This window comes from Somniosus microcephalus, chromosome 16 (assembly GCF_052327205.1).
Source record: "Somniosus microcephalus isolate GS21.2 chromosome 16, FLI_Smic_1.0, whole genome shotgun sequence".
Classification (NCBI taxonomy): domain Eukaryota; kingdom Metazoa; phylum Chordata; class Chondrichthyes; order Squaliformes; family Somniosidae; genus Somniosus; species Somniosus microcephalus.
Genome location: NC_141002.1, coordinates 80,129,901 through 80,155,538, shown reverse-complemented (window position 1 = coordinate 80,155,538; position 25,638 = coordinate 80,129,901).

The window sequence follows — 25,638 nt, the reverse complement described above, 5'->3', positions numbered from 1 at the left end:
AATAGTTGAGCCAGAGACCATTGCCTCTTTTAAGTGAAAATCGGATAAAGATTTGAAGCAGAGGCAGATACAGGACTGTGGGGAGCGAGTGGGGCATTGGGATTAGTTTTGGATTAATTTAGGAAAGTGCAGGTTCAGACACAATGGGCTGAATGGCCTCCTTCTGCACTATAAACTCCTAGGTCTGCACTTGTGATACTGTAATGTTCATGGAAAAGTATAAAGTAAGAAAGATCAATATCATTTGCAAATATACCCACTTGGTCGCTGCCCTCGGGACTTTCCAGGCTAAAGGATTTCACAATAACTTTTTTTTTCTTGCTTGTAGGTTAAGGGGGTATGGGTGGGGGGTGGGGGTGGGGTGGGCAATGCAGGACCAAGCATTGCTGCCCTCTTGACCAGTAGTTTTTGCAGCTAATCCACCGCTGCTTGATGCTACACAATGCAGTGGGCAGTTTTCCATCCTGACTCCAAAGTTTGCACTCAGCACATCTGTACTGGTGAATGTTTGCCTCTTATAGGTGTTGTATCGGTGCTGGATGAATAGCGTATAGCATCTGGATGCTGAGAGGAAACTTCAGCATTCCCATTTGGTCGTAGAATTTTCACTTTCACTGACAGGTAGGTTGATCAGTGGCCTAAATTTGCAACATGTGTGCTTTAGCCCACATACTTTGCTGCAAGATTCTTCAGCGGCTAGGTTAAGCATTGTCAGGATGGTTATTTTATATCAACCCTATGGAAATATACTTTCTACTATAAAATGACTTAAAGATTGAGTTTGCATTGGTCTGTTTTCTACACTACAGAGTGGGCATATACAATGAAGTGAGAGAAAGAACCTGCATCTAAGATGTCCTCAGAACATCCTGAAGCATGTAACAGCCAATGCATCTACTTTTGATGTGTGATCACCATTGTTCTGTAGGCAAAATAAATAGCCAATTTGCCTGCAGCAAGATCCCACAAAGAGCAATGAGGTGAATGACTAGATAATCTCGCCAAGGCTTCTTCGGCAGCACCTCCCAAACCCGTGATCTCTTCCACCTAGGAGGACAAGGGCAGCAGGCGCATGGGAACACCACCACCTCCAAGTTCCCCTCCAAGTCACACACCAGCCTGACTTAGAAGTATATCGCCGATCCTTCATCGTCGCTGGGTCAAAATCCCGGAACTCCTCCTTAACAGCATTGTGGGAAGACCTTCACCACACAGACTGCAGAGGTTCAAGAAGGCGGCTCACCACCACCTTCTAAAGGGCAATTAGGGATGGGCAATAAATGCTGGCCTTGCCAGTGACGCCCACATCTCATAAAACGAATTAAAAAAAATCTTGATAGTACACTGGGAGACCTTATTGATCTTCTTCAATTGGGCCGTAGGATCTTTTATATCCACCTGACCAGGGAGACAAGGCCTCAGTTTAACATTTCATCTGAAAGATGGCACCTCCAACAGTGCAGCACTCCCCCAATTCTGCACTGAATTATCAGCCTTGATTATGTGCTCAAGTCTTGGAGTTGGGCTTGCACCTGCAACCCACTCACTCAGAGATGAGAGTTATACCAACTGAGCCAAGTTGACAAAGCACTTCATAGCCAATGAAAAGAAGTACACGGTTAAAATTGATAGTTAGAGTCATAATTCTTTGGATGCATATGTGCAGATCACAATCCATACCCTATGGTCATCCAACTCTGGCCTCCTGTGCATCCATGTTCCTAGCGCTCCTCACTTTGGTAGCAGACCTTTCAACATCTAGGTCCTATCCTATGGAACTTGCTCCATTAACTTCTTGGTATGTCCTTCCCTGCCTTTAAAAGCCTTCTCAAAACTGCCTTTTGAACAGTCATTTGGCCTCCTAAAAATTCCCTTGGGATATGTTATTATCTTAAACGTGCTGTATAAATGCCAGTTGTTGTTATAAAGTGTTCAGAAATGGTCAGCCTGTTTCTCAATTCTATACATGTACTGCCTTCCTTGGTCCAGCCTTTGCATCCTCCCTGTAATGTTTTCCGTGAAACGTTCAATAGCTTCTGCAACATCCTCCTATACTATTTTGCCTTACCAAGCTGTCAAACACGATTCTTCTGACCTTTTTTTTTCCCATCAAGATGATCAGAAGCTCCCCTTATGGAATGCCTTCCGGCTAGTCCACCTTAATTAGCTTTGATACTTAAAATAACTGGGATCAGCTGTGCTGTCATTCCAATGTGCAGCTGCAGGGTCCGAGCAGCTGTCAACAGATCCAGGGACGCGCAAATCATAGGTGAGCCCCAATTAACTTAAACAGGCACTTTGTATGAAAGGCATTAGCAATGAAGCTCAATGAGTGAGAATGGCCTCTGCTATGATGGAAAGTAGTCACAGCTACTAGCTTTTCTCTCTGGTTTAATTATAATGGCCTGTATCATTTTCATTTAATATTGATAGTATTTATCTCCAGTTTCTGTTATTTTGTCACTCAGTGCTAACCTATTTTTCCTCTTTATTGATAGTTCAAATGCTGCTTAATATCCTAGTACAAGGGAAATCAGCCTTGTTTTTATAGCAGCCTTCTTCCGATTGTAGCAGAATAATATCTCTCCTTGACCTTTTGTTATCTCAGAATTGGTCTTGACTTTTGAATTACTGGGGCACAACAGAACTAAAGTATATTAAGTCAAGGCAGGACTGGCACTCAAGGGATGAACTGAAGATTCACAAGAAATGTAATCTGGTGATAATCAACTCTTCCTGCTGGTCAACTCAATTAGTTGGTCAAGATGGTTCAGTATGAAAGATGCTTTTTACCGTACATTCCACAGTATTATTTTGTTTAGGTTGAAATGCGTCAATGCATGTATGCTAGTTTGGAATACCCTTTGTAACTAATGCGCGGGGATACAGATATGACATTTAATAACAATACATGTCATTTATTTTTCTTGTGAAGCTTGAAAGCACAAATGAAGTGATGCCAGTAGTTATTGATTTTTGTTTAAATTCTGAAACTTCATCAGATATTTTAATCCTTTTATATATTTTGTCCATCCTTTATTATGTAATCAAAATATGGTATATCAATGAATTCAAGAAGAAAAAGAATTTATTAAAATGTGATGCAAGCACAGAAATAAATTAAAATATAAAATGAAACTCTTTCAGTAATGATATTCCATAGACTGAAATTGGGAGATTTCAAAACAAAATAAATTATGCTAATGGTAATTTAGGACAGTGTGTTTCAGACTTCTTTGTGTAGAGGACCCTACAAACATTGACACGCCCCTTATCCTAAAATTTACAGAAGTTTGCCATGCAATGGGCTGGATTTTCATTGGGCCATGCAGTCGGGATTGGTTCGAGTGGGGGTTTAAAATCCCGAAATCGGGGGTCCCGACCCCATCCCTCCCCCAGCTCGCCTCCATGCCAGTTTCAAAGGAGGCGGACACTGGGACCCACCTCCCCGAGGCGGGAAGGTGATTAGTGCCAATTAACTGCCTGTTAACAGGTAGTTAACAGGCAGTTTTTAGACTAATCCCTATTTTCATTGTTGAATTGTGGGATTCCCGACAGCTCCAAATCATGTCAAGTTAGCGAGGTGGGCCGTCGGGATGAAGGGCTTGGAGGGGTCGAGATGTCTGGTGTTCAGGTGAGTGATGGGTGCATGAGTGCAGAGGTAAGTGTGTTTGGTCTGTGTAAAGTGCTTAAAGAAGTTCTACTAACCTTTACTTACCTTTACAGCCTTCCTTCCTTCAGGTCTCGGGAGTCCCTCATCTCACCGGCACAGAAAGCAGAATGGCCGCTAGCTGTCAAAATCTGCAGCCTCTGCTTTCTGTTCCGGGGAGATCTCTAAATCATCCTGAGAGGAAGGAATTAACCTGGAGTACAGATTGTCAGTGTTTGACAGCTTCAAACAGCTGTGAAACGCTGATATTTCATCTGTCAGAAGGGTGGCCCTTAATTGGCCTGCTGAGCCCGCTGGGCGGGCTCAACAAGGTCAATCAAGTCAAAATCGCATGGGTTGGCTAGAACTCGATGGAGGTGGGACTACAACACCAAAAGTTGTAGTCCCGCCTCCTACCCGCCTCCTCAATGAAAATCCAGCCCAACATGTTTTGCGATCTAATACCCTCTGGCAATTCGCTTTTCATTTCTCCTGTTATTTATCTACTGTTCAATAAAACTACAGCAGTGCTTTATAAATATTATTTAACACCTGCATATTGTGTTTCAATGACTAATTATAAATTTAGTGGCTGAAATCACTTGTACTTCTACAATCATTTAGTAGTGTTTTATTTTAATTGTGCTGATACATCACTGAATTATCGCAGAATGACGAAACTGTAGAAATGGAATTTATATGATGAAGATTCCAAAAAAGCAATATTTCTGTTTACAGCTTTCAATATATCAGACAACAAATCCAAGACCACTTTCTGCATTTTATCTGAAACTGTCATCTGAACTTCAAGGTGTTGCATTGTGTTTGACAAAGGAAATATAAAGGGAGAGTTTACTATCTGGTTCGAGACTCCTGTCCTGAGAAACAATTTCCTGACTCCAAGACATGGAAACACATCATTCCACCCTTTTCACAGACCTTCCCTTTTGTTCTTTCCTCCCCATCCCTCTTTCCCTGTGTCATAAATCGCAACTTCTACAAGAAGTAACTCAGGAAGTGCTACTGAACGGCCAGCTGAGGGCGTCGTCCAAGGAGTATAAATACTCGGGCGTGGGCCCAACTTGGCCAGAGACAATCTGGAAACAGGAAGCTAGTGACTACTAACTAGACCTCCATGTTTTGTTACAAGTCGATTAAAGCCTTGCTTTATGTACAACCAAGTGCGTAGTGAGTCTTTATTACGTCAATTTAATCGACTTGGTATCGTCTCCACGCCTTGGGTGATTCGGAACAACCAGCTGCAACTCGAACCGCAGAAAGGGACTTGAGCAAGAAACTGATCCATCATGGGAAAACTCCTTAGACCCGCTCGTCTCGACCTGGACCCGAATGCACCTGCGGCAGCGAAGGTATGGAAGCATTGGTTTCGTACCTTTAGCAACTTTCTTGAAGAATGTGGGGCGGATGCCCCTAATAAGTTACGAATGCTTATTAACTACGTATCCCCTCATGTGTATGATTATATTGAGGACTGTATAGACTACGACGCTGCTATCCAAATTTTACAGCAGCTATATGTCAAGTCCCCGAATGAAATCTTTGCTCAACACCTACTGGCCACAACTCGGCAGCAGCCTGGGGAATCACTCGATGAATTCCTCCAGAAACTTTGCAGGCTCAGCAAAGATTGTAACCTCAAAGTGGTTACAGCTGACCAGTATCAAGAGGAACTAATCCGCGATTCCATTATCAATGGGATTGCGTCCCCTTTTATACGTCAGTGCCTGCTGGAAAATAAAACCCTCAATTTATGGGCTGCTTATGACCAGGCGTGTTCCCTAGACTTGGCCAAGAAGAATGCAGACACTTATCTCCCACCACGTGCACGGGCGGCAGCTATCACCTTTAATAAGACTTTCGATAGGTCTCGGGTGGATGCCCCGCTGATGATGACTCTACTCTAATGGATGACGACCCTACCCTAGAGGCCTTTGCTGATGACGAACCCGCCCTAGCAGCATCCAGGCAATCAGGAAGAAAGTGTTTCTTTTGTGGAGGTACGTTCCATTACAGAAAATTTTGCCCGGCTCGTAATGCGACCTGCAATCATTGCAGCAAGAAAGGACACTTTTCCAAGGTATGCCAGTCACGGGCCTCTGCTAACAAGAAAGGCCGCTCCTCTAAAGTATACCGGTCAAGAGCTCCTGTTAGCTTCACAGCTGCTATCTATGGAGCTGCTCCTCCCCCAAGAACCACTGCTAAGGCTACAGCTGCCGAAGGAAAAATTACCCCTTCTCCCATCACAGCTGTTTTTTCCCAAAGTTTGTCCCATGCAGCCTCAAAGGTTTCAGTAAATGAGCACACTCTAAGCGTGCTAATCGACTCCTGCAGCTCTGACAGCTTCATTAGTAAGCGGGCTGTCAGCAGGTTAAAACTGCGCATTTATCCCTCGGACAGGGAGATTGCAATGGCTCTGACGACTCTGACCACCAATTCTTCTGGCTTCTGTCTTGTCAACCTCATCCTCAATGGTCGCACCTATCCCTCCACCCGGCTCGGAGTACTCGAAAACTTATGTAGCGATGTGCTTCTGGGACAGGACTTCCAGAAGCAGCACAAAAGACTCACTTTTGAGTTTGGAGGGTCGAAGCCGGAGCTTACCGTTTCTAAGGTGCCGTTTTGTGCGCTCTCGGCGGCCTTACTCGGTGAGCCCTCCCTATTTGCCAATCTCTCCCCCCGCTGTAAACCCATAGCCACCAAATCGCGGTGCTTTAGCCAAGACGACCGAGCATTTATCGAGGCAGAAATCTCTCGTCTTTTAGCTGACGGTATTATCGAGCCGTGTTCATCTCCCTGGCGGGCTCAAGTTGTCATTGTGAAAAACCCTTTAAAACAACATAAGAAACGTCTGTGTATTGATTATTCACAGACTATTAATCAATATACCGATCTGGATGCCTACCCACTACCACGCATAGATGACATGGTCAACAACCTTGCCAAATACAAGGTATTTTCAACCTTCGATTTAAAGAGCATGTACCATCAGGTACCGCTGAAAGACTCTGACAAAAAGTATACGGCCTTTGAGGCCAATGGTCGGCTTTATCAGTTTCGTCGCCTTCCATTTGGGGTCACCAATGAGGTGGCCGTCTTCCAATGGGCAATGGATGGCCTAGTCCGGCAAGAGAACTTGACGGATACCTTTCTGTATTTAGACAATATCGCTATTGCCGGCCATGGTCAAAAGGAACATGATGCCAATCTTCAGAGATTTTTTGACGTTCTCCGTCGTCGCCACTTAACGTTAAACAAATCCAAATTGGTGAAATCGGTGCCATCAGTGAACATTTTCGGCTACTGGATGGACAACGGTGTTATTAAACCGGACCCAGAGCGACTTTGTCCACTTCAGGAGCTCCCTCCCCCTACAAATCTCGGCTCTCTTCGTCGGGCACTTGGCATGTTTGCTTATTACGCAAAGTGGATACCTCACTTCTCCGATAAAATACAGCCCCTGCTTCATGCGAAATCTTTTCAATTGGAAGCAATGGCTATTTCTGCCTTCAACCTCCTCAAACGACAGCTGGAGAAAGCCACGCTTCGCTCCATTGACGAAAACCTTCCTTTTGTGGTCGAATGCGATGCATCGGAGGTGGCGATCTCGGCTACCTTGAATCAAGGTGGTCGACCCGTGGCATTCCTATCCAGAACCTTACAGGGTAGCGAGCTCCATTACCCCCCCGTCAAGAAGGAGGCTACAGCCATCATTGAGGCTGTACGCCAATGGAGTCATTTTCTTGCTCGGCGTCATTTCACGCTCATAACTGACCAGCGCTCCGTGGCCTTCATGTTGGATAACCAGAAGTGCACGAAAATCAAAAATAATAAAATTCAACTCTGGAGGATGGAGCTGGCCGCCTTTGGATATACTATCCGTTACCGACCCGGCAAACAGAATGTGGCCCCAGATACCTTCACACGGGCATTTTGCTCTTCAATGCCAACGTCGACTCTAGCGGATCTGCATATGGACTTATGCCATCCTGGCGTTACCCGTATGTTGCACTTTGTGCGCTCCAAAAATCTACCATTCTCAACAGAGGACGTAAAGAAAACATGCTCCTCCTGTAGGATTTGTGCAGAATTGAAACCACAATTCTTCCGCCCATCAGATGACTTACTCATACATGCAATGCAGCCTATGCAGAGGCTCAGCATAGACTTTAAAGGGCCATTGCCTTCGTCGACGCGGAACACCTACCTACTTACGATGGTAGACGAGTATTCACACTTTCCCTTTGCCTTCCCCTGTCCTAATATGCTTACCTCTACGGTAATTAAATGCCTCGATCAGGTCTTTTCCCTTTGCGGGACGGCCAATTTTATCCACACGGATCGGGGTCCCTCCTTTATGTCGAGTGAACTTAAAAGTTATCTCTCCCAACGGGGAATCGCCTCGAGTAAGACGACACCATATCACCCAATCGGCAATGGACAGGTTGAACGATACAATGTCATCATCTGGAACGCTGTCCATCTGGCACTGAGGTCACGCAACCTACCAGACCAGCAGTGGGAAACTGTGCTCCCCGACGTGTTACACTCTATCAGGTCTCTTCTCTCCACATCCACTAATGTCACACCTCATGAGCGATTCTTCAAGTTCCGGCGTCGCTCTACACACGGGACATCTCTACCGTCATGGTTGGTGGCTCCAGGCCCTGTGCTACTCCGGAGGTTCATCTGGTCTGCCAAGAACGACCCTCTCGTTGACGAGGTGGAGTTAATGGAGGTAAACCCCACATATGCCCACTTGCGGTACCCCGATGGCCGGGAGTCCACTGTCTCGCTCAGAGATCTGGCTCCCTGCCCAACCGGTCACACGGGCCTGAATGATGAAGGATCCCACGATGATGATGTCAACACTCCGCACCCCTATGAAGATGATGCCCTACCTGGGACATCGAGGGATCTGCTGGCAGTGCTACCGGATCAACTCAGGGAGCCGAACGCTCCCCGTAGGATGGCCACCTGAAATCAGGACGCCGGACAATCTCCGGCTACGACCCAGGATGAGGCCAGCTCTGCGCCTGTGGGGACCCGCACCCAGAGCCATGATATTCCCAGGTCTCCACAGGACGACCAAGATGACGCGGACTCTACTGACTTACCGGTACGGGCCAAGCAACCCAGGGACCAGGACACGGTCCGGGGAGACGTGCCTTCTGGTCACAAGCAGAAAGCTAAACGACTACGGCTATTTTTGGTTCGCCTAGTCCATTAAAGGAAGACTGGACTTCCAAACCTTTTAGGGTGGAAGAATGTCATAAATTGCAACTTCTACAAGAAGTAACTCAGGAAGTACTACTGAATGGCCAGCTGAGGGCGTCGTCTGAGGAGTATAAATACTTGGGCGTGGGCCCAACTTGGCCAGAGACAATCTGGAAACAGGAAGCTAGTGACTACTAACTAGACCTCCATGTTTTGTTACAAGTCGATTAAGGCCTTGCTTTATGTACAACCAAGTGTGTAGTGAGTCTTTATTATGTCACCCTGCCTCAGTACTTACTTAAAAACTATTACATATCTAACATTTTCCAGTTCTGACGAAAGATTATCGACCTGAAACGTTAACTCTGTTTCTCTGTCCGCAGATGCTGCCTGACCTGCTGAGTATTTCCAGCATTTCTGTTTTTATCTCAGATTTACAGCATCCGCAGTATTTTGCATTTGTATCAGGGACGACAGCCTCCCTAAGTCGTGGAAAGTCATTCAAACACTCCTCCAAATTCACTGCCAACTTCATGCTGCATCTCAGCTGCTGCTTGAAACTTCCATTCTTGAGCTTTGGAACAGTCTCAGATGGAACATTTGAGATATGGCCCTCACTGTTTCTCTCCCTCCTTCGCTATCTTATCTTTCACTCTGTTGTTACTCAGCTCTGCTCCTGCAAACATCCAAAAATTATGACCTCATAGCCTTATAAGAATCCCCCCTTGCAGACCCTTTGGGAGTCCACGGATCCAAGTTTGATAACCACTGACCTAGGAAGCTAGACTTCCACTTAAAGAGCATCTCATGGTTGAGTATTAGGGCAATGAGTATGTAAAATCAGATCAGTCAACATACAGATAGAGTTAAAAAGAGTATAGAATTAATAAATCATCAAATATATAATTTTACTAACAATACTAAAAGTAATATGAACCTTAAACTAGGAGGGGTAGAATTTCCATTGGGGTTCCCCAATCTCCTGTGCTAACTTCGGCAGAAGATTGGCAGATGCCCTGCAGAAGTGGCATTAATAGCTGCTTACACTGTTTCAGCAGAGTTTCTGCCAACCTTCCACCAAAGCGGAAATCACTGGCAAGAATCTCTAAATGCACTATATGGTGTGTCACTAACATATGCAGAGCAAGAAGGGGCCAGATTCAATCCTTGGTCTGTACTAAATGAACTCTTCCCAGTTGGAATGACAGCAGGAATACCTGATCACCATCAGGTGGCCACTGTTCTAAAGTGTGCACAGGGTTCCAAAAAGACTGTGATGCCCTCATGGCCAAATTCCCTGCTGACGCTCACTTTCCAGGTTGACATGTGAAAAGTGACTAGTTGGAGGCTGCTCGAACCTATGGAACTTTACCCCACTGAGCTATGGGGAAGACCATGATAAATTCTTTCATGTGCAGCATACAATTGTTGGACCAAATGAATATTACTACTGATTTATTATTGATCCACCAAGACATGCACAAAGTACTGAAGTATAGGGGGCGATATTGTTACTGGAGGCGCGTTGGAGGCGGGACTGCTGCTTGTCAGGTTGATGTCCCACCTCCATCGATTTGTGGCCAACCCAAGTTATTTTCCCTTGATTGACCTTGTTAAGCCCGCCCAGTGGGCTTAGCAGGCCAATTAAGGGAAAGCAGGTTGCAGAACACGTCAACGTATGACGCTTCATCTGTCAAAAAGTGACATTCTCTGCAGTTTGATGAGGTCTTGCATACAAGACCCCATCAACCTTCTTTCTTTTACAGAATTGAGATGTTTGCTGAGAATGCAACGGCCAACTGTCAATCCCAACACGGAGGTCCGAGACTCTCCGCATACAAACCAACTGAAGCCTGCAGGAAGAAACAAAGGTAAGTACACTTTTAAAAACACTTTGCACTTACCTCAGCTAATCACCTCTACACTCTTGTACCCACCACTTACCTTCACACCACACTTCTGCACCCCTCCGACCCCCGCAGACCCAGTACTCACCTCGCTGAGCTGGCGGGTTTCAGAGCCTTCGGGAAGCCCACACTTGTGAGGGCAAAAAGGGGATAATCCTATTTTCTGCCTGTTAACTACCTGTTAACAGGCAGTTAATAGGCTTTAATCCCTTCCCGCCTCCAAGGAGACGGGACCCGGCGCGGAACTGCTACCCGCCTCCTGGGAAGATGGCATGGAGGTGAGTTGGGTACCCGCCCCCAAATTCTGCCATTTTCCCAGCAGTCCCACCTCCATACCCGCCTCCCCAGGGCTGCAAAATCGCCCCCATAGGTTCTGCAACAGAATGTAGCCCAGTGGGCAGGTTTTTCTAAAGGCAGCCATCAGGTTTACTTCAGCTTTAGATTTTATCTGCTTATTTGCAACTACAAGGAAATATATATCTGAACTGGTGAAATCCCAAGACATAACATTCCTGAAGAAATAGTTTTCATATGAGAAATGCGAATGATGACTCTTTTCCAAAATATTCGGGACCTTTTTTAAAATTAATCGTTAGTTACTAAACTTAGCTGTCCATTCACGGATAAAGTAGAAGCATAGTTAAAGGAAAGTAGTTATGCTACTAATTTTCTGTTATATATGACATTATAGCACATCCCTTTTTTCTTAAACAAGCGACGTTTGGCATACTTACTATCTCTCTCCAAACTGTCTCTTTTGTTGCCGCATCAGCAGAAAATCTTATGTATTTCATTCCAGTTTCCCATGTCACGTTGATGGGGAGATTGTAGTTTCTAAATGCTATGTGAAAAGGCCAATGCCCTTCAGGATTAGTGATGGAAATGAGTACAAAGAACCCTAAAGCACATTGCTACAAGGTGAAAGAAAGACACAGTAAACGAGCCAGCAACAGATAGTACATTAGAAAAACTAAAGGAAGGTCAAGATTGCATATTTAATTATCAAATTTTTGCCAATATGTAATGCTACAATATTAACCAACAGATGCTAAATATAACGGCCTAGAAATTCAGTGCCCTTAGCACCGATTTTGCGGTGCTAGAGGGCCTAGCGCTGCAATTGGCGCCGGTTCCTAAATTGCCTGGCGCCCTTCCGCGGCGGTAGACCGGTAGCGCTGCGCCGGCACCGATGACGTCATCGGTGTGCGCAGCGTCCCGGTTGCCGTGGTAACCCGGCCCCAAGCCGAAATTCAGTTGCGGCCGCCTCGCCAGTGGCAGCCGCAACTAAGACTCCGGCAAACGAGTGTTGCCGGAGTCTGCGCCGGCGCTTTAAGGAGGCGCGGCGGCCGGCCGCTTTCCCGCCGGCCGCCTGCCCGCAGCTCCCTCCCCGGACTTCTCCCCCCCCCCCCCCCGGAACAGATGCAAGCCCGGCACTTGTCCGAGGTGCCGGGCTCATTTTTGATGAGATTTGCGCGGGCCGCGGCCGGGTGCAGGCAGCTCCTCCTTAACGGAAGGAGGAGGCCTGCACTTCCCGAGCCTGCCGCACCGCAGCGGGCGCCGCAGTGCCGGAATAGCGCCGCAATGCGGCGCGTTGCGCCAGTTTTCAGGCGCTAAAACCCTTCAGTAGCGCCGGCAGCCGTTTGGGCGCGGCGCTACTGAATTTTTGGTGCGCGCAAAGGGCTTTAGCGCCGGCGCTAACTTCCGGCGCTAAAGCCCTGGCGCAGCGCAAACTCAATTTCTAGGCCAACATTTCTCATGTCACGTTGCAACATTGACATACTAGTCCCACCCCTCTCCTTCTTCAGCAGCCCAGTGATTCCCCGTAAAATGGTGAAACCAGTTTAACAGAAAATGCTGGAGACGCACAGCAGGTCAGGCAGCATCTGTGAAGAGAGAAACAGAGTTAACGTTTCAGGTCAATGACCTTTCGTCAGAACTGGAAAAAAGCAGGAAATGGAACAGATTTTAAAGCAAGTTTAGGGGCTGGGAAATGGGGGAGGGGATGAAAGAACAAAAAGGAAGGTCTGTGATAGGACAAAAGGCAGGAGAATTAAAGAGACATTGAGAGATATTCAAGGCAAAAGGAGATGGTAATGGGACAGGTTAAGAAACAAAGGATGGATATGTGGAACATTCTTTGTTCCAGTCCTACTCAGGTCCCCTCCCTCACCTCTTTTTCCGGTACATCGATGATTGTATTGGTGCCGTTTCCTGCTCTCGCCCTGAACTAGATAAGTTCATTCACTTTACTTCCTATTTCCACCCTTCCCTCACCTTCACATGGTCCATCTCTGACTCTACCCTTCCTTTCCTTGACTTCTCCGTCTCCATTTCTGCCGATCGGCTTTCAACTAACATCCACTACAAGCCCACTGACTCCCACAGCTACCTGGACTAAACTTCCTCCCACCCCGCTTCCTGTAAGGACTCTATTCCATTCTCCCAGTTTCTCCGTCTCCGCCGCGTCTGTTCTGACGATGCCACCTTCCACGCCAGTGCTTCCGACATGTCTTCCTTTTTCCTCAACCGAGGATTCCCCTCTACTGTGGTTGACACGGCCCTTGACCGTGTCCATTCTATTTCCCGCACTTCTGCTCTCACCCCTTCCCCTCCCTCCCGGAACCATGATAGAGTTCCCCTTGTCCTCACCTTTCACCTCACCAGCCTCCACATTCAACGGATCATCCTCCGCCATTTCTGCCACCTCCAACGTGATCCCACCACCAAACACATCTTCCCCTCACCTCCCCTTTCAGCATTCCGAAGGGACCGCTCCCTCCGCGACACCCTGGTCCACTCCTCAATAACCCCCAACAGCCCTTCTCCTTCACCTGGCACCTTCCCGTGCAAGTGCAGGAGATGCAACACATGCCCTTTTACCTCCTCCCTTCCCACTGTCCGGGGCCCCAAACACCCCTTCCAGGTGAAACAGCGATTTACTTGTACTCCTTGCAATTTAATATACTGTATTTGCTGCTCACGATGCGGTCTCCTCTACATTGGGGAGACCAAACGCAGATTGGGCGACCGCTTTGCGGAACACCTCCGTTCAGTCCGTAAGGGTGACCCTGAGCTTCCTGTCACCTGTCACTTTAATTCTCCACTTCACTCCCACTCTGATCTCTCTGTCCTCGGCCTAATACATTGTTCTAATGAAGCTCAACGTAAGCTCGAGGAACAGCACCCCATCTTTCGATTGGGCACTTTACAGCCTGCCGGACTCAACATAGAGTTCAACAATTTCAGATATTAATCCCTGCCCCCATTTTTCATGCAGTATGATTTTGCTATTCCCATTTGCAACATTTTCACAGCATGTTCTTTCAATTCCTTCCTCCCCTCCTAAACCCCTGCCCCCCTGTCTCTGCGCCTGCTTAAAATCTGTTACATTTCCAGCATTTTCCATTTCTGATGTAGGGTCCCAGACCTGAAACGTTAACCCTGTTTCTCTCTCCACGGATGCTGCCTGGCCTGCTGAGTATTTCCAGCATTTTCTGTTGTTATTTCAGATTTCCAGCATCCGCAGTATTTTGCTATTACAGGAAACTTTGTGCTATCCGGCACCGACGAAACCGAGCTGTTGCCGTTCCCTCAAAACTGCCGGACAAACCAGTGCTAATGTTGAAACATACGGCCGTATCTGGCAACATAGATACATAGATACATAGAAGATAGGAGCAGGAGTAGACCATTCGGCCCTTCGAGCCTGCTCCGCCATTCAATGAGATCATGGCTGATCATCCAAATTCAGTACCCGGTCCCTGCCTTCTCCCCATATCCCTTGATCCCTTTAGCCTTAAAAAATATATCCAACTCTTTCTTGAATATATTTAATGAACTGGCCTCCACCGCCCTCTGTGGCAGAGAATTCCACAGGTTCACCACTCTCTGGGTGAAGAAATTCCTCCTCATTTCAGTCCTAAATGGCTTGCCCCTTATCCTTAGACTATGACCCCTGGTTCTGGACTCCCCGGCCATCAGAAACATCCTTCCTGCATCTAGCCTGTCCAGGCCTGACAGAATTTTATAGGTTTCGATGAGATCCCCTCTCAATCTTCTAAACTCCAGTGAGTATAAGCCCAATCGACACAATCTCTGCTCATACGTCATTCCTGCCATCCCAGGTATCAGCCTGGTGAATCTTCGCTGCACTCCTTCCATGACAAGAACGTCCTTCCTCAGGTAAGGCGACCAAAACTGCACACAATACTCAAGGTGTGGTCTCACCAAGGCCCTGTACAACTGTAGCAAGACATCCTTGTTCTTGTACTCGAACCCTCTTGCTACGAAGGCCAACATACCATTTGCCTTCTTAACTGCCTGCTGCACCTGCATGCTTACCTTCAGCGACTGGTGTACAAGAACACCCAGGTCTCTTTGCACTTCCCCTTCTCCCAAACTATTACCATTCAAATAATAATCTGCCTTCCTGTTTTTGCCACCAAAGTGGATAACCTCACATTTATCCACATTATAGTGCATTTGCCATGTTTCTGCCCAATCACCCAACCTGTCCAAATCGTGCTGGAGTTTCACGACATCCTCCTCACAGCATACCCTCCCCCCCAGCTTTGTGTCGTCTGCAAATTTGGAGATATTACATCCAATTCCCTCGTCCAGATCATTAATATATATTGTGAACAGCTGGGGTCCTAGGACCGATCCTTGCGGTACCCCACTAGTCACTGCCTGCCACTCGGAAAATGACCCGTTTATTCCAACTCTTTGCTTTCTGTCTGCCAACCAGTTCTCTATCCAAGTCAATACCTTGCCCCCAATCCCATGTGCCTTAATTTTGCATGCTAATCTCTTATGCGGGACCTTATCGAAAGCATTCTGAAAGTCTAAATACATCACATCCACTGGTTCTCCCTTATCTATTTTACCAGTTACATCCTCAAAAAATTCCAGTAGATTAGTCAAGCACGATTTACCTTTTGTAAATCCATGTTGACTTTGTCCGATCCAGTCACTGCTTTCCAAGTGCTCTGCTATTACATCTTTTATAATGGACTCTAGCATTTTCCCCACTACCGATGTCAAGCTTACCGGTCTATAATTCCCCGCCTTTTCTCTACCACCTTTTTTGAATAGTGGGGTAACATTAGCTACCCGCCAATCCATGGGTACCGTTCCAGAGTCTATCGAGTTCTGGAAGATGACCAGCAATGCATCTAATATTTCTAGGGCCACTTCCTTAAGTACCCTGGGATGTAGACCATCAGGCCCTGGGGATTTATCGGCCTTCAGTCCCATCAATTTTCCTAACACCATTTCCCTACAAATACTGATTTCTTTCAGTTCCACCCTTTCATCAGACCCTATGTTCCCCGGCATCTCTGGGAGGTTATTTGTGTCCTCCTTTGTGAAGACAGAACCAAAATATGTATTTAGTTGGTCTGCCATTTCTTTGTTCCCCATTATAAATTCCCCTGATTCTGACTGCAAGGGACCTACACTTGACTTCACCAATCTTTTTCTCTTCACATATCTATAAAAGCTTTTACAGTCAGTTTTTATTTTCTCTGCAAGCTTACTCTCATATTCTATTTTCCCTTTCTTAATTAATCCCTTTGTCCTCCTTTGTTGAATCCTAAACTGCTCCCAATCCTCAGGGTTATTGCTTTTTCTGGCCAGTTTATATGCCCTCTCCTTGGACCTTATGCTATCCCTAATTTCCCTTGTTAGCCACGGTTGGGTCACCTTTTTTGTTTTATTTTTATGCCAAACTGGGATGAACAAATTCTGTAGTTCATCCATTCGGTCTTTGAATGTTTGCCATTGCCTATCCACCGTCAACCCTTTGAGTGCCATTCCCCAATCAATCCTACCCAACTCGCTCCTCAGACCATCATAGTTTCCTTTATTTAAATTGAGGACCCTAGTCTCCGAGTCAACTACTTCATTCTCCATCTTAATGAAGAATTCGATCATATTATGATCGCTCCGACCCAAGGGGCCTCTTACAACAAGATTGCTAATTAATCCTTTCTCGTTACATAATACCCAGTCTAAGATGGCCTGATCTCTGGTTGGTTCCTCGACATATTGGTCCAGGAAACCATCCCGTAAACACTCCAGGAATTCCTCCTCCACAGTATTGTTACTCATTTGGTTGGCCCAATATATATGTAGATTAAAGTCACCCATGATGACTGCTGTGTCCTTATTGCACGCTTCTTTAATTTCTCTTTGAATGCCATCCCCAACCTCCGCCTTACTGTTTGGAGGTCTATAAACCACTCCCACTAACGTTTTTTTCCCCTTAGTATTTCTCAATTCTACCCGTACAGATTCCACCTCATCAGAGCTAATATCCTTCATTACAATTGTGTTAATCCCTTCTTTAACCAGTAATGCTACCCCACCTCCCTTTCCTTTTTGCCTATCTTTCCTGAATATCGAATACCCCTGGATGTTGAGTTCCCAGTCCTGGCCTTCCTTGAGCCACGTTTCCGTAATCCCAACCAAATCGTATTTGTTTACTTCTATTTGCGCAGCCAATTCATCCACCTTATTACAAATGCTCCTTGCATTAAGACACAAAGCCTTCAGACTTGTTTTTTTAACGCTCTTAGACCTATTAGAATTATTATTTACTGTGACCAGGTTTGATTTAAACCGTTGATTTCTCTGACTGGCACTTTTGTTTTTCTCCTTCCTATCTTTTGCTTTTATCCTTGTTTCCCTTTCCTCTGTCTCCCTGCTCAGGTTCCCAACCCCCTGCCATTTTAGTTTAAACCCTCCCCCACAGCACTAGCAAACACTCCCCCTAGGACATTGGTTCCAGCCCTGCCCAGGTGCAGACCGTCCGGTTTGAACTGGTCCCACCTCCCCCAGAACCGGTTCCAATGTCCCAGGAACTTGAATCCCTCCCCCTGGCACCATTCCTCTAGCCACGTATTCATCTGAAGTATCCTTCTATTTCTACTCTGACTAGCACGTGGCACTGGTAGCAATCCTGAGATTACTACCTTTGAGGTCCTGTTTTTTAATTTATCTCCTAACTCCCTATACTCCGCTTTTAGGTCCTCATCCCGCTTTTTACCTATATCGTTGGTGCCTATATGCACCACGACAACTGGCTCTTCAAATCAAAATCAAATCAAATCAACTTTTATTGTCATTGTTAGTGCACAAGTGCAGTACAACGAAATGTAGGCTTGCGGCTCCCGAGAGTGTACAATTTGGATTAGGACACTTAAACATTCAACATATATTTATACATTTGGCTTGCAGTATATTAGCATAAATATGACCATAATAAAGTGCATTGGCAGATGTGCAGGCTTTAGTGTTTATTTGTGGAGTTCAGTAGGATGACAGCCCTGGGAAAGAAGCTGTTCCTAAATCTGGTCGTACGGGTGCGAATGCATCTGTAGCGTCTTCCAGATGGTAGGAGGGCGAACAGACTGTGGCTGGGGTGGGTAGGGTCTTTGATGATGGACCGTGCCCTCCGTAGGCAGCGTTTCTGATATATATGCTCTATGGTCGGTAGCTGGGTGCCGGTAATGCGTTGGGCAGTTTTGACTACCCGCTGCAGGGCTTTCCGGTCATGGGAGCTACAGCTGCCATACCATACCGTGATACAGCTTGTCAGGATGCTCTCTATAGTGCAGCGGTAGAAGTTAGAGAGGATCAGGGGTGACAGATTACATCCCTTCAGCCTCCTCAAGAAATATAGGCGCTGCTGGGCCTTCTTCACCAGAGAGGAGGTGTTAAGGGACCAGGAGAGGTCTTCCGTGATGTGGACTCCGAGGAACTTAAAGCTGGCCACCCTTTCCACCTCCGCCCCATTGATGTGGATGGGGGTGTGACTTCCGCCTTTGGACTTCCTGAAGTCCACGATTATTTCCTTTGTTTTCTTGGTGTTAAGGGCCAGGTTGTTGTCGGCGCACCACTTCACGAGATGCTGGACCTCCTCCCTGTAGGCTGACTCATCGTTGTTGGTGATCTGGCCTACTACCGTGGTGGCATCTGCAAACTTGATGATGGTGTTGGAACCATTAACAGTCACACAGTCGTGGGTGAAGAGGGAGTAGAGGAGGGGGCTCAGCACACATCCTTGTGGGGCCCCCATGTTCAGGGTCGGGGGGGGAGGTGTGGTTACCTAATTTGACAGACTGGGGTATGTTTGTTAGGAAGTCCAGGGTCCAGTTGCAGAGGGAAGTGTTCAGGCCAAGAGTTTGGAGTTTGGCGGCCAGCTTGTTGGGGACGATAGTGTTGAATGCTGAGCTGTAGTCTATAAACAACATTCTGATGTAGGTCTCCTTACCATCTAGGTGATTCAGTGCCGAGTGTAGAGCAGTTGTGATTGCATCCTCCGTTGATCTGTTTGCACGATAGGCAAACTGGTGTTGGTCAAGGGAGGCAGGAACACTGGCTTTGATGTGGGCTAAGACCAGTCTCTCGAAACACTTCATTATGATGGGTGTGAGTGCGACAGGTCGATAGTCGTTCAGACACGTCACAGCCGCTTGTTTAGGCACAGGAATGATGGTGGCGGTCTTGAAGCATGTAGGGACTACTGCCTGGGCCAATGACAGATTGAAGATGGCGGTGAAGACATCAGCCAGCTGATCAGCACATTCCTTGAGTACCCGTCCAGGGATGCTATCCGGTCCAGCAGCCTTTCGTGTGTTCACTCTGCGTAGAGCCCCCTTCCAAGATGTTCTGGAGTCGCTCGGAGACATCCTTAACCCTTGCACCAGGGAGGCAACACACCATCCTGGAGTCTCGTTTGCGGCCGCAGAAATGCCTATCTATTCCCCTTACAATTGAATCCCCTATTACTATAGCTCTACCCCTCTTTTTCCTCCCATTCTGTGCAGCAGAGCCACCCCTGGTGCCAGGAAGTTGGCTGCTGCTGCCTTCCTCTGATAAGCCATCCCCCCCAACAGTACTCAAAGTGGTGTATCTGTTGGAGAGGGGGATGGCCACAGGGGACCCCTGCACTACCTGCCTGCGCCTAGTACTCTGCCTGTTGGTCACCTGTTTCCTTTCTTCCTGTCCAACCTCTACCTGCGGTGTGTCCAACTGTGTAAATGTGCTATTCACGTTGTCCTGAGCATCGTGAACGCTCCAGTATGTGTCCAATCGCAGCTCCAGCACCGCAATGCAGTCTGTCAGTAGCTGCAGCTGGATGCACTTCCTGCACATGTAGTTGTCAGGGACACCAGAAGTGTCCCTGAGTTCCCACATATCGCAGGAGGAGCAGATCACGGGGCCCGGCTGTCCTGCCATGACTTACCCTTTAATTAATTGAATTTAAATTAAATCAATCAATCCCACTAATTACACTACAGTTAACTGGTTTACCAACAGTCCCTGCTACACCAGAGAGACCTTAGAAACTATAAACCAGAGTTAAGGTTTAAAAAAAAAAGAGATATACTCACCAACCAAATACTCACCAACCAATCACTTACCTGCTTCCTGGTGACGTCACACTTTGATTACTTTTTACCTCTCTCCCCTGCTGTTGAATTGGTACGCTGCTCCTGACTCACTGCCGCCGGTTTGAACTGCCGCCGATGCTGTGTTCCCACAAAGGCCCGCTCTGGTCGGGCTGCTCCTGACTCACTGCCACCGGTTTGAACTGCCGCCGATGCTGTGTTCCCACACAGGCCCGCTCTGGTCGGGCTGCTCCTGACTCACTGCCACCGGTTTGAACTGCCGCCGATGCTGTGTTCCCACACAGGCCCGCTCTAGTCGGGCTGCTCCTGACTCACTGCCGCCGGTTTGAACTGCCGCCGATGCTGTGTTCCCACACAGGCCCGCTCTAGTCGGGCTGCCCCTGACTCACTGCTGCCGGTTTGAACTGCTGCCGATGCTGTGTTCCCGCACAGGCCCGCTCTAGTCGGGCTGCTCCTGACCGGTTAGCAACAGCTTCTAAACAGTCGGCCGTACTCTCTGTAGCGTCTCTGTAGCTTAGCAACAGCTTCAGCGAGACCTTGCACAGCTAGACTGTTGAGAAAAAAACAACGAAAAGAAAAAAAACCTAACGAAGCGGCTCCTGATTTTTGCCGGTGGCTCGAGCTTGCCGGACATTTAGCCTCCGGATAACACAAAGTTTCCTGTATATGGCTCTAGATGAAGTGTGAATTGCGCTGGCAGAGTGAAAGGCAGCTGCCCTGTGGGAGAGAAGAACAAAAGGCACAAACATAGGTCATGCCTGCATTGTTCAGATTGAGCTGCGATATAGTTTTTATTTGTGCCATTTCCTGCTTTTTTCCAGTTCTGACGAAAGGTCATCGACCTGAAACGTTAACTTTGTTTCTCTCTTCACAGATGCTGCCTGACCTGCTGAGTGTCTCTAGCATTTTCTGTTTTTATTTCAGATTTCCAGCATCTGCAGTATTTTCTTTTTGTATTAGTGTTTAATTCACTGCCACTTCTCTTCCAGGAATGCCCACCTTGAAGAAGTTCTGCTCTTCTCTCCGACGGGAGTTCTGTTTGTCTCTTTTACCTTATTCATCTTCATTGCTTTCTGTCTCCCTTCTCCTGTTTGACCAGGTATCTACCAAACCTCGCTTTCACAGCCAGATATCTTACCTCAACAACTGTCTCCGGCTCCGACTTACTCCACGTAGAGTCCAAATGAAATTCTACCCTTCGTGTTTTGGATCCACCCAGGATTACAAATATCTCCAAGATATTCAGTGTTCCTTGAACCACTGCTCTCACTGTATCCTGAGATCCATGCTGAATGCCATGCGACGCCACATGAACACTCTCGACCTCTCTTCAGCAGAACCGACTCACTCTATCTCAAAGCTGTCCTGGTCCGTAGTTCCATTTCAACCTTCGCCTCATCCGGCGCTTTAACAAAAAACTTTTTTTCTTCCTTTCAGGTGTCAAAGATTGCAAGCTTCAACAACTCTTGGACTCCGGAAACTTCTTCATCTTCACCTTCCTCTGACCCCATCACTTCTCCCAATCTCACGCCCTGCCGCGTTTTCACTATCCCCTCTGACCTTCCCCTCTCTGACCCTGAACGATCAGTCCTTAGCAAAGGCCTGAGCTTCATCCCCTTACGCCCCCACCTCAATGAATTTCGAGCTCGACACGATGCTGAGCTCTTTTTCCGCCGCCTTCGTCTCCGTGCCCATTTCTTTGGTCAGGAATCTTCCCCCCGCACGGCTGACCCTTTCTCCCGCTTTCAGAATTCCCATTCTACCTGGACCCCTCCCCCTGGCCTCTTACCCTCTCTAGATCTTTTCATTGCAAACTGCTGTCGTGACATCGGCCGTCTCCATTTCTTTGCTCCCCTCACTCACTCCAATCTACCTCCCTCTGAACTTGCAGCACTCCATTCTCTCAGATCCAACCCCGACATTGTCATTAAACCCGCTGACAAGGGTGGTGCTGTTGTTGTTTGGCGAACCGACCTCTACCTTGTGGAAACTGAACGCCAACTCTCTGACACCTCCTCCTACCTCTGCCTGGACCATGACCCCACTACCGAACATCAAGCCACCGTTTCCAAGACTGTCACTGACCTCATCTCCTCTGGAGATCTTCCCCCCACGGCCGCCAACCTCATAATTCCTCAACCCTGCACAGCCTGCTTCTACCTCCTTCCCAAGATCCACAAACAGGACTGCCCTGGTAAACCCATCGTTTCAGCCTGTTCTTGCCCCACAGAACTTATCTCTCCCTATCTCGACTCTATTTTTTCTCCCCTTGTCCAGTCTCTTCCCACCTACAACCGCGACTCTTCCGTCGCCCTCCGCCACTTTAACAGTTTCCAGTTTCCTGGCCCCAACCGCCTCCTTTTCACTATGGACGTACAATCCCTCTACACCTCCAACCCTCACCAGGATGGCCTGAGGGCACTCTGCTTCTTCCTTGAACAGAAGCCCAACCAGTCCCCATCCACCACCACCCTCCTCCACCTGGCTGAACTTGTTCTCACATTGAACAACTTCTCCTTTGACTCCACTCATTTCCTCCAAATCAAAGGTGTTGCTATGGGAACCCACATGGGTCCTAGCTATGCCTGCCTTTTCGTGGGATATGTGGAACACTCTTTGTTCCAGTCCTAATCAGGTCCCCTCCCTCACCTACTTTTCCGGTACATTGATGACTTTATCGGTGTCATTTCCTGCTCTCGCCCTGAACTAGAAAATTTCATTCACTTTGCTTCCAGTTTCCACCCTTCCCTCACCTTCACATGGTCCATCTCCGACTCTTCCCTTCCCTTCCTCGACTTCTCCATCTCCATCTCTGGGGATAGGTTATTGACCAATATTCACTACAAGCCCACGGACTCCCACAGCTACCTGGACTACACTTCCTCCCACCCCGCCTCCTATAAGGACTCTATTCCATTCTCCCAGTTTCTCCATCTCCGCCGCATCTGCTCTGACGATGCCACTTTCCATACCAGTGCTTCCGACATGTCTTCCTTTTTCCTCAACCGAGGATTCCCCTCTACAGTGGTTGACACGGCCCTCGACTGTGTCCATTCTATCTCCAGCACTTTTGCCCTCACCCCTGCTCCTCCCTCTCGGCACCACGATAGAGTTCCCCTTGTCCTCACATTTCACCCCACCAGCCTCCACATTCAACGGATCATCCTCCGCCATTTCCGCCACATCCAGCGTGATCCCACCACCAAACACATCTTCCCCTCACCTCCCCTTTCAGCATTCCGTAGGGACCGCTCCCTCCGCAGTACCCTAGTCCACTCCTTTATCACCCCCATCACCCCTTCCCCTTTGCCCGGCACCTTCCCATGCAAGGGCAGGAGATGCAACACATGCCCTTATACCTCCCCCCTTCCCACTGTCCAGGGCCCCAAACACCCTTTCCAGGTGAAACAGCGATTTACTTGTACTTCTTGCAAATTAGTATACTGTATTCGCTGCTCACGATGTGGTCTCCTCTACATTGGGGAGACCAAATGCAGACTGGGTGACCACTTTGCGGAACATCTCTGTTCAGTCCGTAGGGGGGACTCCGAGCTTCCGGCCATCTGTCACTTTAATTCTCCACACCACTCCCACTCAGACCTCACCGTCCTCGGCCTCTTGCATTGTTCCACGGAAGCTCAGCGTAAGCTCGAGGAACAGCACCTCATCTTTCAATTAGGCACTTTACAGCCCTCTGGACTCAACATAGAGTTCAACAATTTCAGATCATAACCTCGGCCCCTATCATATATATATTTTTTATCCACACTTCTTGTTTGTGCCTTTTGTTCTTCTCTCCCACATGGCAGCTGTCTTTCATTCTGCCAGCGCAATTCACACTTCATCTAGAGCCATCCTTTGTTTCTTAACCTGTCCCATTACCATCTCCTTTTGCCTTGAATATCTCTTAATGTCTCTTTAATTCTCCTGCCTTTTATCCTATCACACACCTTCTCTTTTGTTCTTTCATCCCCTCCCCCATTTCCCAGCCCCTAAACTTGCTTAAAAATCTGTTCCATTTCCTGCTTTTTTCCAGTTCTGATGAAAGGTCATCGACCTGAAACGTTAACTCTGTTTCTCTCTTCACAGGTGCTGCCTGACCTGCTGAGTGTTCCCAGCATTTTCTGTTTTTATTTCAGATTTCCAGCATCTGCAGTATTTTGTTTTTGAACCAGTTTAACATATTGGTTAATGTAGTATTTTTGTGTGGATAACTTTTGGTTTTGCCCTGCTCCATTTATTAAAAATGTTTAAAATCTATATAAATCACAAACATCTGAAAAAAATAAGCAGATGATGTGGGATGTTTGCATGCACACAGTCCTTGTACACTGATTAACAGGTTATATTGGAGAATGAATTTGATGCTGCCATAGTAATTTTTCTGAAAACTATACCGCAGCTCAATCTGAACAATGCAGACATGACCGATGAAAGTGATGCTGTGGCCTGTGCAACAAACAAATGACTTGTTCAATGAATGCTTTGTAGCAGTGAATCCAATGACTGAGTTCATTGTGCACACAAATTAGAAACCAGCAAAAGCTGCCCTCTTGCTGGCACAGCAGTGCCCAGTAAATAGGTATTTCAGTAAAGAGTGGATTCCACCCGAATCGGCGATCCGGACGCAAATTACGCCCAAAAATGCACCCATTTTGAAAAGTATTTTTTTTCTCGCGTTTCCGCTCAATCACATTTGTACATCGCTGAACGCAAAATCTGCCATGAACCAGCACAATCGAGCAACGTATTAAAACGTTTTTTAAAAAAGATTTGCTTTAAAACATATTCTTTGTTTAAGAGTGGTAACTCGGTGCAGTTTGATTAATAGAGCTGAAAATGGGTTTATCACAAAAAACATTTTTTAATCAGTGTCATCCACCACCTCTGAGTAACCCAATTTTAAATGACTGAAAATGATTTTTTTTTAAATATACAGAACCATTTCCTAGTTATATTGGGGTAAGTAGTTAATTCCTTAGTAAATTCAAACAAAAGTTATGTTGAAAAGCTTTTAAAACGTTCCTATTTGTGTCCTTGCGGACAAAAGATGCAGCTTAATTTTTTGAGCCTCCTCGAAGTCCCGCAAACGAGCACAATTGGCGGAAACTCCCAGTGATGATGAAGTCACCCGGCGGGGGGGCAGTTTTGTGGGCGGGGCTGGCTTCTAGCGCGATGATTTTAAAATCTAGCACAAAAGATCACAGAAACTCGAGTTGCGGTGAACGCAATTTGCACTTAAAATTCCGCGATCTTTTGCGCCGGTTACGACAATTTCTGCCGAATTATACCGAAAAAAACAGCGCAACTGAGTGGAAATGCCAGGTCAATTAATCCACTTAAATTGTGCTACAGTCACGTAATGGCTACAATATAGGTCTCTAAATCTTCATCATATCGATCACAATACTGATCTCGTAGTGTAGCATTT